We start from the raw sequence: 12,549 nt of genomic DNA on the forward strand, positions 1-12,549 counted from the left end.
GTTAATCACACTGGCTGTTATTCACCAATTCTGTTTGCATTAATTACTGAATATCATCCCTTTGGATTTTGAAAGTTTCTTAAATTATGCCTAAATACAAGCCAAAAAATAAATAGAAAATACACCAGAATTGTTAACCATGATTATGTGTGGGAGTTTTACTGTGCATAATTTTTAACTTTGTATTTTCCAAATTTTCTCTTTATATCATATGATTTATGATTAGAAAAAGCAAAACAAAAGAAAACAAGTGGGGGGAAGAACGTATTAAGTTTTACAAGCTATCACTTTAATTTACAGCTAGGAAAAAGCAAGAGGAAAAAGCAACATCCAAGACTACAATCTAGAAGAGACATCTGAGGAGAGGAAAGAGGCCTTTGAACGGAAGAGGGTTGAAAAAAGCTCTCCCCTCCAAAATTTTACCTCCTTCACATATTATACCTCGATTTAACTCTGCTCCCCAACCAGCTCAGGAGATGTCAAAATTGACCCTGGGAATACCTGTGCTGGTTTCAAGAAAGTATGACAGTGGGCTGAATAGACAGATGGCCACTGAGAAAGACTAATGTATCTTCCTTAAATAAAATGACTGGAGAGGAAGGAATAACTTAGAGTCTCCTTGGGAGAAGTAAGACACAGTGACGAGTCCATCTGAAATGGCTGGAGTCCAATCGAAGTTTTCTGCTTTCACACGTGAGGTTGCAGCTGACTGACTGCTCATTTGTACTGGTTAGGGAAAAAGCTGAACTGCTGAGCAAAGAGGCCCTGAGACACAGCAGCTTAAAGAAAGTGAAGCATATTTCTCTCTCATAAACAGTCCTGAGGCAAGTGGTTGAGTCTGGTGGGCAGCTCCACCCAGTCTTTAGATGCCTCTTTTTATTCCACAGAGTTTCTTCGCCATAGCGTAGGAGTTAGAAAGCTGCAGGCCTGTGAGCTCAATACAACCTGCCACCTGTTTTTATAAATAATATGTTATGGGAAAACAGCCATGTCCATTTGTTTATGTGTCACCTTTGGATGCTTTCACATCGCAAGGCAAAGACTGTGTGGTCACAAAGCTGAAAATATTTAATACTGGCTCTTTATAGAGAAAGTTTGGCCACCTCTGCTGTAGGATATTGACCTTGCTATATGGTGAAGGCTGGGCTGTGAGCATATTTAAGTTCCATCTGGTCAAAGGAAAAGAGCATGTACCCCTATTACAAAGCTTATTCCTGGAAGCAGCACATATTACTTCTCCCACATTCTATTGCAAGGACTCAATCTCAAGTCCTCAAATAGTAGAAAGAAGGCTTGAAAGTGAGTCATTGTCCAAACAACTATGTGCCCAGCTACAACCTCATCCCGTTGAAACAAAGGGAGAATGGATTCGGGAGGACAGTAAAGAACCTCCACCACATGATGCGTTTGTTTTGTCCATCTCCTCAACTTCGATTATTTAAAGTAGTATATATCCACATGTGTGTCACCTCATAGCAAATGATCACATTTTTATCCATACAAGGAATGTATTTCTGCTACGACCAAGCCAATACACTTTCTAGTATTGCCTGTCAAACATAACATCATGGTATAATTTGGTGTGAAGTATAAGAGTTTATAGTGAGTGTCAAATCAGACCAAAGAAAGATTGTGTTTTCACTGGAACATGCAATAACATGAGCAAGCTAGTCAAGACAATATATAATTCTTCTCAACAGCATCATGGAGTTAAAGGGTAGCCTAGTGAGTGCAGGCGGAAGTTAATGCCTTCAAAAAGTGCCATCCCAAATTCTGTTTTGTGAAAACGTTCCTCAAACATGCACACACAAAAGTTTGAGAATCATTTATAAAATATTGATCATATACAATATATGTTATAAACCTCCAACCAGGCTCTATTAAAAAAAAAGTATATATAAAAGATCTAATAAAGAGTTACAGTTTCCATGTGGGACTTTATAGTCCATTTGCTCTACTACTGTATGAGGTTAAAAGTAGAAAAAGGCATCCAAGCTAACCTTTCTGCCACGATTCCCTGCAGCAAGCTTTACTATCTTCTTGGATTCAATTTTCAATGTCTGGAGAAATGTACTCTCCTCATCTTTCTCCTGGAGGCAACTGTGGGAGATTTTCCCAAAACCCATGGTGTAAAAAGTAATATAGTGAGGAACAAGGAGATAGAGATTCTAGGCCTCGATCTTCTCAACCACATGAACTTGCATGATTCATTCCTCATAGTCATTCAACTGTTATCTTTCCTTCTAGATTCAAAGCCACTGCTCTGGGAGGAACAGGACGTCAGAGACTGAGCCCCAGCCTTCTAAGAGTTTATAATCGAATACAAGAGCAACTGCAAAAGAAAGGAAAAATGCTTAAGTAGGTAGAAGTAATGGTAGAAAGGGGGACATGCAAACTGGTTTGGAAGAGTTTTGAGATCTAGGAGGCAAAAAATGAAGGAGAAAGCATCCCAAGAGGAAAGGAGACATAGGCAAAGGATAGAGATAGAAAAGGAACTTAGGAAGGAACGACTTGCAGTCAGTGTTAGCTAACACATGTGTAATTCACAAGGGAATAGTGGGAAATTAGTTACGGAAGATAGCAGGGATTCAGACTGAGAAAACTAATGAGTCTCATATTATTTAGTAAACAAATTTGAATTGTTCTGAGAGGGGAGTGATTTGATCAAGAAAAGAAATTAGAAGGATAATTCACATGGTGACTATAGAATGAATTGGGGGTAGAGAAACTAACTAGAAACTAGTTAGAAAGTTCAGACAAAAAGGCATATGTGAAAGAGATTCAAGATTCAATAAGAAACAAATTCAAGAAATCATTTCCCCTGTGATGAACATGATCCAACTGCTTATATTAGAGATGCCTCAATCAAAAAATGATGAAGCAGGAAATATAACACAATGATAGAACGAATACTTGAAATGACAGAATAAAATAAGTGACTAGAAGTGCATCTGAATTTTAACTGTTTATTTTGATGTTTATGAAGATTTTGAACTATTTCGTGGGCTAGGAAAGGTGGTAAAACTGAAACTCTGGGAAAGTTGTGGGAGCTAATTTTCTTAGGAAGAAGATAGAGAATAGAGAGAGAATTACTATCCTTTTAGTCCTTCACACTTATTCCAAGTTAGATGGACCTTCTAGTTTCTACTTTTCATGATATTGACAGGGAAGGTAGTTGATTTTGTCCATTTATTTATTTTATTTTTTCATACTATATTTTGATATAATAAAATGCACCTACTTTAAGTGTACAATTTGATGAGCTTTAACATCTATTTCCATATAATTGTCAGCATAATTAAGATATAGAACACGTCTGTCACCACCACCACCATTCCATATTCTCTCATAACTCTGCAATCAATTCCAAATCCTTCTTAGGCAACTGCTGGTCTGACTTCTGACACTATGGATTAGTTCAACCTGTTCTAGAACTTCATGTAAACACAATCATACAGCACATATTCTTTTGTGTCTTGCTTCTTTTGCTCAGGATGTTTTTGAGATTCATCAATGTTGCATGTATAAGTAGTTGGTCCTTTTTTATTGCTGGATAAACTGTATGACTATTACACAAATTGTTTATCCATTCATCTGTAAATGGACGATTGGGTCATTTCTAGTTTGGGGCTATTATAAATAAAGCTGCTATGAACATTAGTGTATGAGTCTTTTTGTAGACATGGGATTTCATTTCTCTTGGGTAAATACCTAAGCCTGAATTATATGAAAGTATGTGCTTAATTTCGAAAGAAACTGACAAACTGTTTTCCAAAGTAATTATAATATTTTACATGCCCAAGAGCATGTATGAGTGTTCTAGTTGGTCCACATTTTTTCCATGTCAATCTTTTTTAACATTCTAGTAGGTTTGTAGTAGTATTTCATTATGGTTTTAACTTACACTTTCCTAATGATTAATGATGTGTTCATGTCCTCATTTTCACATCCTCACTGGCCATTGTATATGTCTTTTGTAAAGTGTCTGCTCAAACTTTTTGCCCACTTTTTTACTATCATTTGTCTTATTTTTGAGTTGTGAGTGTTCTTTACATCCATGTAAAGATGTGTCTTTTTCAGATATATGTATTGCAGATATTTTCTTCTGATCTATAGCTTAATTTTTCAGTTTCATAATGGTATCTTTGGAATTGCAACAGTTCCTAAGCTTTAAAAAGTCCAATTTATCAATTTTTATGAATAGGGTTTTATCTACAAAATCTTTGCCTACCCTCAAATCTTGAAAATGTCCTGTTTTCTTCTAGAAGTTTTATGTGTTTAGATTTTGCTCTAGATCTATGATCCACTTGGAATTTATTTTTGTGTGCAGTATGAGTTAGGGGTCAAGGCTAATTTTTTCTCTCTTTGAATATCCAGGTGTCTCAGCACTATCTATTGACGATACTATCCTTTCCTCATCAAATTACCTTGGCACCTTTGTGAAAAATCAATTGACTCTATAAATGTTGGTCTATTTCCTAACTCTTTATTTCATTCTATTGATCTATTTGTTTATCCTACACCAAGGCCACTCTGTCTTAATTATGTAGCTTTCAAATAGGGTATGAAATCAATAAAAAAGCTCCAAATTTATTTTTAAATTATTTTGGGAATTCTAAGCCTTTTACATATATATATATATATATACTCACACACATATATCGATGCAAGTGTATATATATGTATTAGAATCTGATTAAAATTTCTCTTAACAAGCTTTTGTAGTTTTCAAGGTACAGATATTGCATATATTATGTTAAATTTACCCCTGAGTATTTCAGACATCCTGTCTTAGAAGCTGACTACTGCAGAAAACAATGTCATCTATTATTTATTAGCTTTATTAGTCTAATTCCCAGAATGACAATCTTTTCAAATTGGTGGTGATAGAGGAGGAGTGGTAATGGGGGAAACTATTTCCAGTTATAAAATAATTCCCTGCCATATTAGAAAAAAATATCTCTTAATGAAACCTCACTTCACCCCACTTGCAAAAACATCAGTACATATACATACAAGGGAGACTGTAGACATGGACAAGTCTCCCCAGGGTCAATAATTAAGTTACTTAGCAAGATAATTTGGTCTTTAAAGTTGAAAGCAGATCTTTTATGAATTACCCAGTCTACAGATCTACATACAGTTACCACTCAAAATTATCTGATTTATCACATTAGTGGGCATTTTAAAAATTTTTCCTAGGGCTAGATATTTCTTTTAGCAGAATTCCCATACTTTAGTTTGAATCAGCAATAACATTTGTGCAACTACAGAGCACTTGTAGGAGGCCTAAAAATTAAAAGCAGAGAGAAATGTTTATCAGCAGAGTTTTAACTAGATGGACAAAATTCTCTTGAATACAATTTTGGGAATTCTAACTACCTCACTGATCTTTTTGCTTTCCACACAAAAATTGTGATGATAAAGAGGAAACTTACTTTCTGAACCATTAAGTATTACAAAATTCCCTGATGAGTATTTTATAGATCTTCCTTAATTTAAAAAGTAGATTATTCAAGATTTCTGAAATACTTATAACAATAACTTTAACTTATACAGTGATTCTTCTATTTGTGATACCGTTTTTTTCTCATAACCATCAAATTAGATAAAGAAGGATTAGAGGTTATTATCTAATCAGAAAACAAACTCTGAAGAAAAATCAAAGCGCAATCTAAGACATTATATAGAGATCTGGTTCTGTGTCTTTTCTTCTTTCTCTTTCTTCCTCCTTGATTTTAAATTTTGAGGAGGTTTCTCAAAAAAACTAAGAAATGGTATAACCACTATGGAAAACAGTGTGGAGGTTTCTCAAAAACTAAGAATTGACCTACCATATGATCCAGCAATTTCTCTACTGGGTATTTACTCAAAAACTTATGATTGGATAAAAATGATATGGTACATATAAACAATGAAATATTACTCAGCTATAAGAAAAAATGAAATATTGCTATTTGCGACAAGATGAATGGACCTCGAGATAATTACGCTAAGTGAAATAAGCCAGACAGAAAAAGTTGAAAACCACATGATATCACTTACATGTGGGATATAAATCTAAATGCAACAAACAAACATGATAAACAGAGACTCTTGGACATGGACTATAGACTAGTGGTTACCAGAAAGGGAGTAGATAAGGTAAAAAGAGTCAAATATGTGGCGACAGAAAGAAATTTAATTATGGGCAATGAACGCACAAGGCATTGTTGAATTGTGCACTTGAAACTTACTGGATTTTGTTTATCAATGTCACCCCAATAATTTTTAATAAAAAAAGAGTTGAATGAAAAAATAAAATAAAGTAAAATAAAATAAATTTCGGGCTTTAAACACTCAGAAACCACAAATATTAAAAAATACCAACGACAATAATAGTTATATTAATTACTCTGTGTCGAGAATAAACATTGCAATTCTATAACTTTCAAACATCTGCAAGGTATTATTGTTCTCACTTTACAGATAAAGAAACTGGAGCTCATAGAGTGTTAGTAAGCTTTCCCAAGGCCACATGACCAAATCATGGATATGGGATTCAAATCACAGAATCAAAGCTCTATCACACAGATGCCTCCAAAACTAAAATATTTACTTAATTCAAACCGAAAGTTGAATAAAAAGGTAGACTTTAGCATATAATTTAACTGATCTTCCAAACTGTATCTTGTAGGAAAATAAACAGATATTTGCTCTTACAGAAGAGGCAATATTGCATCATGGAAAGAACACAAAACTAGGGGCCTGGAAGATCAAGAATAGATCTCAACTTGAACAGCGAATTGTCACAAAATTGAAAGAGCCTTTTTAAACATGTGTCTTGGGTAAATGCAGATGATGGACTTTATGCTTTCTAAAGTCTGTTCCAACTCTAGATTCTAACCCACCTCCCCAGAAAAACCCTTTGTGTCTATTATTATAAGAGTAATATTCTTTTCTCTTTTGATTTTCTACATAAGTGACCTTTTCAACTCAGATTAAAGTCTTTAGAAACATCCATAGACGTATAAGGAAGCCAGAAGTCATCAGGACAGGTGTCACGCTTTCCCGGGTGACCTATGTGGACTGAAACCTCCAGGAGGTAGATAGAAAAATGAGTATGTATCAGTACTTCTAGTTTCCCATTGTACTTGATGGCCCAAAGGAGCCCACGTTGTCCACAATCCTACAGATACTTAGAGGCAAAATGGTGTGGCTGCTGTTGGTAGGAACTTGAAGCTGAATGCTGTCAGTTCCATTGTGCATCATCAGGTTTAAGGCCAAATAGTCAGATGAGACCAGCTGAATTTTAGCAGTTACCAATTTGAGAACAGCCTAGCTCAGCCAGTTGTACTCAGACAGCATCAGGAGGACACTCTGTGGATTTTTTCACCTGTTTTCCTCTGCTGCCACAAATGTTCAATGAAACCATCTCGATGGCCCCAGACGCAAGGAAAGGAGGATGGGTATAAAATCTGAATGCCTAGCAATTTACCAAAAGAAATGGGGTCATGCCAAAGAGGCTGTTATTTCAATTCTAATTCAAATTTTAAATAGTCTGGATGTTTAAACCAAAAAGGGAAATATAGACATAAAGTGATAGAAATTGTTCTCATTGGCAAATCTAAAATGTCCCTACCAATCAGAGGGGTGGAACTTGTGAGAAAGATCAGAAGAAATAGGTGCTACGTTTTCTTTACTTTCTGGGTGTAGCGTGAATGATTTTGTGACTTCACTACACTTTTGTAATTTAAGTTCATTACAATAGGCTAAAAAAGGACAAACAAAATGAGGAACCACACTTTTCACACAGTCAAGTTTAGCCAAAGTGTTCTGAATATATAACACTCTCAGTCTTTCTTAGGATTATTAATAAATACTGCTCATGAAGGTTAAAGGAATTTGGGTTACCATTTACTTCCATCCATGAAAGTTTCCATAGGATTACCATCTATGAAACATTAAGAAAACTCGAGTTTTTAGTTTCAATGGTTGTCAACATGTAGGAAAAAGAAAAACTTACATCAAAGAAATAATACAATCATCTGATAATTAAACATAAAGGGAAAAAGCCGTTTCTTAAAGTGACCTTTACTGTCAATCAGAATTTTGCTCTTAAGTGTAAAACCAGAGGGAAAAACATAGCTCTGCTGTGAACTGCCAAGGGAATTGCCTTTATTCTGCCAAATGCTCCAGATGCTTCTCTTACAGAGACTTCCGTCTTATGCTCGTACTTGTTTATTTCCACATACATCACTCTCAGCAAGGCACGGGACCAGGTACTATGTACACAAAGGCACACAGTCAGAGACGACTGCATTCAAGTCCATTTTCAGAGCTCAGTGCATTTTTTCCCAAATGGAAATATTCGAACCTACTTTAGAATCTGCTAACCATAAACACTAACTGGTAGAAAATACACTAAGTGGTGAGAAAGCCTCTTTCAGGGAGAGGACTCTAGACTTGGATTAATATTGCAGCACAGGTCAGCCCAGTGTCTGGGCTGATGCTTTTGAATCCATTCTAATTATTAAAGGGTTTTCATGACTTAAAAGAGGCCACCAATTGCAAACCCACTGAATAGAGAGCCAGAGGCATGGGTTCCACCTCAAGCTGTGCTTCTGCAGCATTTGAGGGAGAAAAGTCATGTCACCTCTCTTCATTATCTATAATATTAGAGTACACACTCATTGCCAACTATAAAAGTCTGTCATTTCCCTTCCTATTTCTGGACATCGAAACAGATAAAATGAGGGGAAACTGGTTGAAATGAATGCTAGAGTAAATAAAAAAGTTCATCTTCTATTTATGCCAATGAGAATTTATTTTGTATCTTATTTATAGTATGTGTCTGACATTCTGAAAGGATAAACAGTTGAACAAGACAATGACCCAAGACCTCTGACCCCATTTTAATCTCACAGTATGAAGATACTTACAATTTAGAATTTTGAAAGATGAATATTTAGCACAAGATTATTCATCTTCCTAGTTCTGATTGTAAGAAAACAATGGCAAGTAGGAAACCATGTTCATAGAATTAACTACATACACATTTTTGATAGTTTAACTGTTAATTGAGTTCTCACTACGATATGAAGTAAATATCTATTTGGAGGGTTTGAAATTAAAAATTTCTGCTTTCAATAAGAAGCAATACTGATAGTGTCCTAAAATAAACTAATAACCTTCTGATCCTGATCAGAGGCTTCATTTCTACCTTGTACTCCAGCTCTTTCTTGGCAAAGAAGAAAAACCAGTTCAAAAAATTAAGAAAGTAAGAAGGAGCTGTTTTGTACATTCATTATATTTGGAGTGAGGGAAATTTTCTATCTCGTCAGTATTACTATGTCTAATATAAAATCATCAATTCCATAACTGGTAGCTTTTTTAGTAAGAACTACATTAAAATTATAAGTAAAGCTCAAGATGTTGTTTTGGTCAATAAACCTTATAAACATAGATTAGATTGATTTCCACTGAGATAAATACTACATAATGTCTGTGATCAAATATCTCATTTTTTTCTAGAACCACTATAAAGGAATGTCTTGAATATGTCCCTGGTGTTTCATCTGCACTCTAATCCTTCCAAGAAATTCACAAAGTAGATGTATTACCAACAAGATTTATGTGACTTGCCCACAGCCACACAGCCAAGTATAAGTGATGATGTTGCCATATGGACCCAAGACTACCTGGCCTCCGTGCTGGCTCTCCCCCATTAAACAAAATGCCTCTCTGCTCTTACATTTTACTCCTTTGGGGCTTTTTCTTGAACTTCTCTTTGTGACAACAGTTAAATCATCTACTCAAAGATCACAGACAACCTCTGTGCTCTAAGGCAGGCTGTCAGATTTCATTTGGTTCATGTCACCGACCACGTCTCCTTTGTTTTTTTCTTCTTCCTCTAACCTCTTCCTTTTCCAAAGCTGAGAGTACTTAAAACGACCCGTTTCAATCACAAAAAAAATACATTATTCACCACTTGAAAAGATGTATATATTCCTTGGTAGTGTTGAATATATACTAAGGTTATAAAAATAGTAGAATGTTAACTATTATAGCAAAATTAATAAATCCAGTCTTCCTGAGTACTTAAGTCAACTCTATGCTGGTTCTCTAACCTCTATCTCTTTAATAACCTAATTTAAAATGCTTTCCAATTAATCCTAGATATTCATGGGGATAATCCCAAGAGTAGGATAATCCTTTCAGTTCCTTGTTCCATTCTGACTCCTTAGTCACCATCGCCAAAGCCTTAAAATCACCCACAAGAAGCCAAACTTTCACGCGGGCTGGGGTTCCCTTCCACCCCTGAAACAGGAGGTTGCCTGTTCTGCATTCACTTGAGCCTTAGAATGAGAAGCATGTTATAAATCTTTTCTCCAAACTCTCTCCCATAATAATTTTTACATCTTTGAAGAAATGCAGACTCAGTCCTGAATTTTTCATGATACAGAGAATCTCCAGTCTCTTGAGATTTTGCTTTGCCTTCAGACATTCTGCCTTTGGGGAAAAGAAAAACTCTCTATTTTCTATTACCAGAGTGTGTCCATTCTTCCCTTATGACAATAATTGTTTGTGCACATTCCTCTGTCTACTAAATAATTCATCCCAAAGGTTGCAGTTAAAATCATGCTCACTCACCCCTATGACTGTTTCTCTCTCTCTCTCTCTCTCTCTCTCTCTCTCTCTAATTTCCTTCTTTCCTCCTTCCCTTTCTCCTTCTTTCTCTCTCTCCCCACCCCCACTTTTCAATTATGCACAATGTGATTTCATTGACTCTTACCACAGTATATTCTTATTTCTCTCATCCTCTCTTTTCCTGCCTGATAGGTTGATGCAGCCAAGCTCAGATTTTATGCTTTTCCTCATCTTCATCCACATTGCCTGTGATATCAGAGCCACCACCTCACTTTCACCTCACAACTGAATTTTTCTTAATCAAAAAGTTGACTTTTTAAAAAGACTAGTCCTATTTAGTAAAAAAAAAAAAAAAAATCTGTCATCCCTATTAGTTATTCACTTTCATTCATCTGTATTAAACATACTTTTTAAACTTTGCATTAAAGTAAAATACAGAATAAACATCCAAGTATTTACACATGTGATCTGCCCTCCAAATTCTCACAACAAAAATGACTTCATGTGTAAATAAGATTTCACCCTTCAAAATATTTATTTTAGAAGATAAAAAGAATGTTGATCTCATATGATAATCATGAAAAATATGTCAAAAATAGGAAAACAGCAAGTCATTTGTTCTAGCTCTTTAAAAATATTTTAATCATGCAAAATCAACATAGTGTACTCTTAACATAATGCTAAAATGCTAAGTAAAACAAAGTGGCTTGTATTTGTTTTGCAGGATTTATATTTGGCAATAGTTAAATTAAAATAATTACTCTAAAGGAACTCTATTAGTTCAGAAACAATATTTTAAAATACAGCAGTAAGCAAGAGAAACTATTGCTCTTTATACATTTTTGGCATAACACTGCCATACAGTTACAGAATTATAAAAGAAGTGTTTCATAGTACCATACAGATCCAGAAACTGGTTACAACTCCTACCACATACACATGGTATTGATACTAACAGACATGCACAGCATTCTGTAATTCATACTGCAGTAAAATACAGAGAACGAAGGTCCAGTGGCCACTGGAGAGTCAGAGTTTATAGGGGAAGCAAAACATACATATTTTTAAGAATCATACCTACTTTCCTGAAATACTTAAAATACAAAGGACGTCACAATTTCCAAATTGAAATAGTGACTAGACCCAGCTGGCCATCTAGCTTCTTAGGTAACACTGGAGAGCCAACATCTTACTTGGGAAACAAGTAAATGCCCTTTTTATAAAAAGAAAAAAGAAAATGCTTGTTGAAGGACCCAGTACTTTGCTCTCATTTGTTTTCTTAATTGTAACACCACACAATTAGTGTGCTGTCAACTCTTGATGGTATGGGAGACAGTCACTTCATTTGTGAATAACTTATCACTAAAGCGTCTTTATCTGCAGCCAGTCTCTCAATTTAACTTTTTGTTAGTAAAACCACCAACTATTGATACATATCAGCAAAGGAATTAAACTTGATATCTGATCATTTGACCCATTCTGTCTACTAAAAGATTTCGGTCTACTTTGGAGTGGGCAGAATACATGGTTCAAATGAGAGTATCAATGGGATTCTGTTTCCACATCAATTTCTGATTCTCCTCAGTACAAATAACATAGATCTGATTCTGAAAGCACATCCCCACCATAAAGCTTTTGTAGATATACCTTATCAGCTTCCAATAATTCTGGCACTTGCATAAACTTATAACTGGTTATATATGAGTTTCTTGTTACTGTTCTAATCTTTTGTTTCAGTTTGTGTTTTCCTTTTCTTCACACGAAACTAAATCCATCAGCGTTGAAAAAAACTGCCCTTTTGACCAGTGAGTGCAGAACTTGAAGTTTTCTTAGTACCAAATCTTATTACCTAATCTTCCTAGTAATGTAAATTGTTCCACAAATTCAATTATAATTTAAAAATAAAAATGATAAACTTTG

Source organism: Pteropus vampyrus, unplaced genomic scaffold (assembly GCF_000151845.1).
Source record: "Pteropus vampyrus isolate Shadow unplaced genomic scaffold, Pvam_2.0 Scaffold64, whole genome shotgun sequence".
Taxonomy (NCBI): Eukaryota; Metazoa; Chordata; class Mammalia; order Chiroptera; family Pteropodidae; genus Pteropus; species Pteropus vampyrus.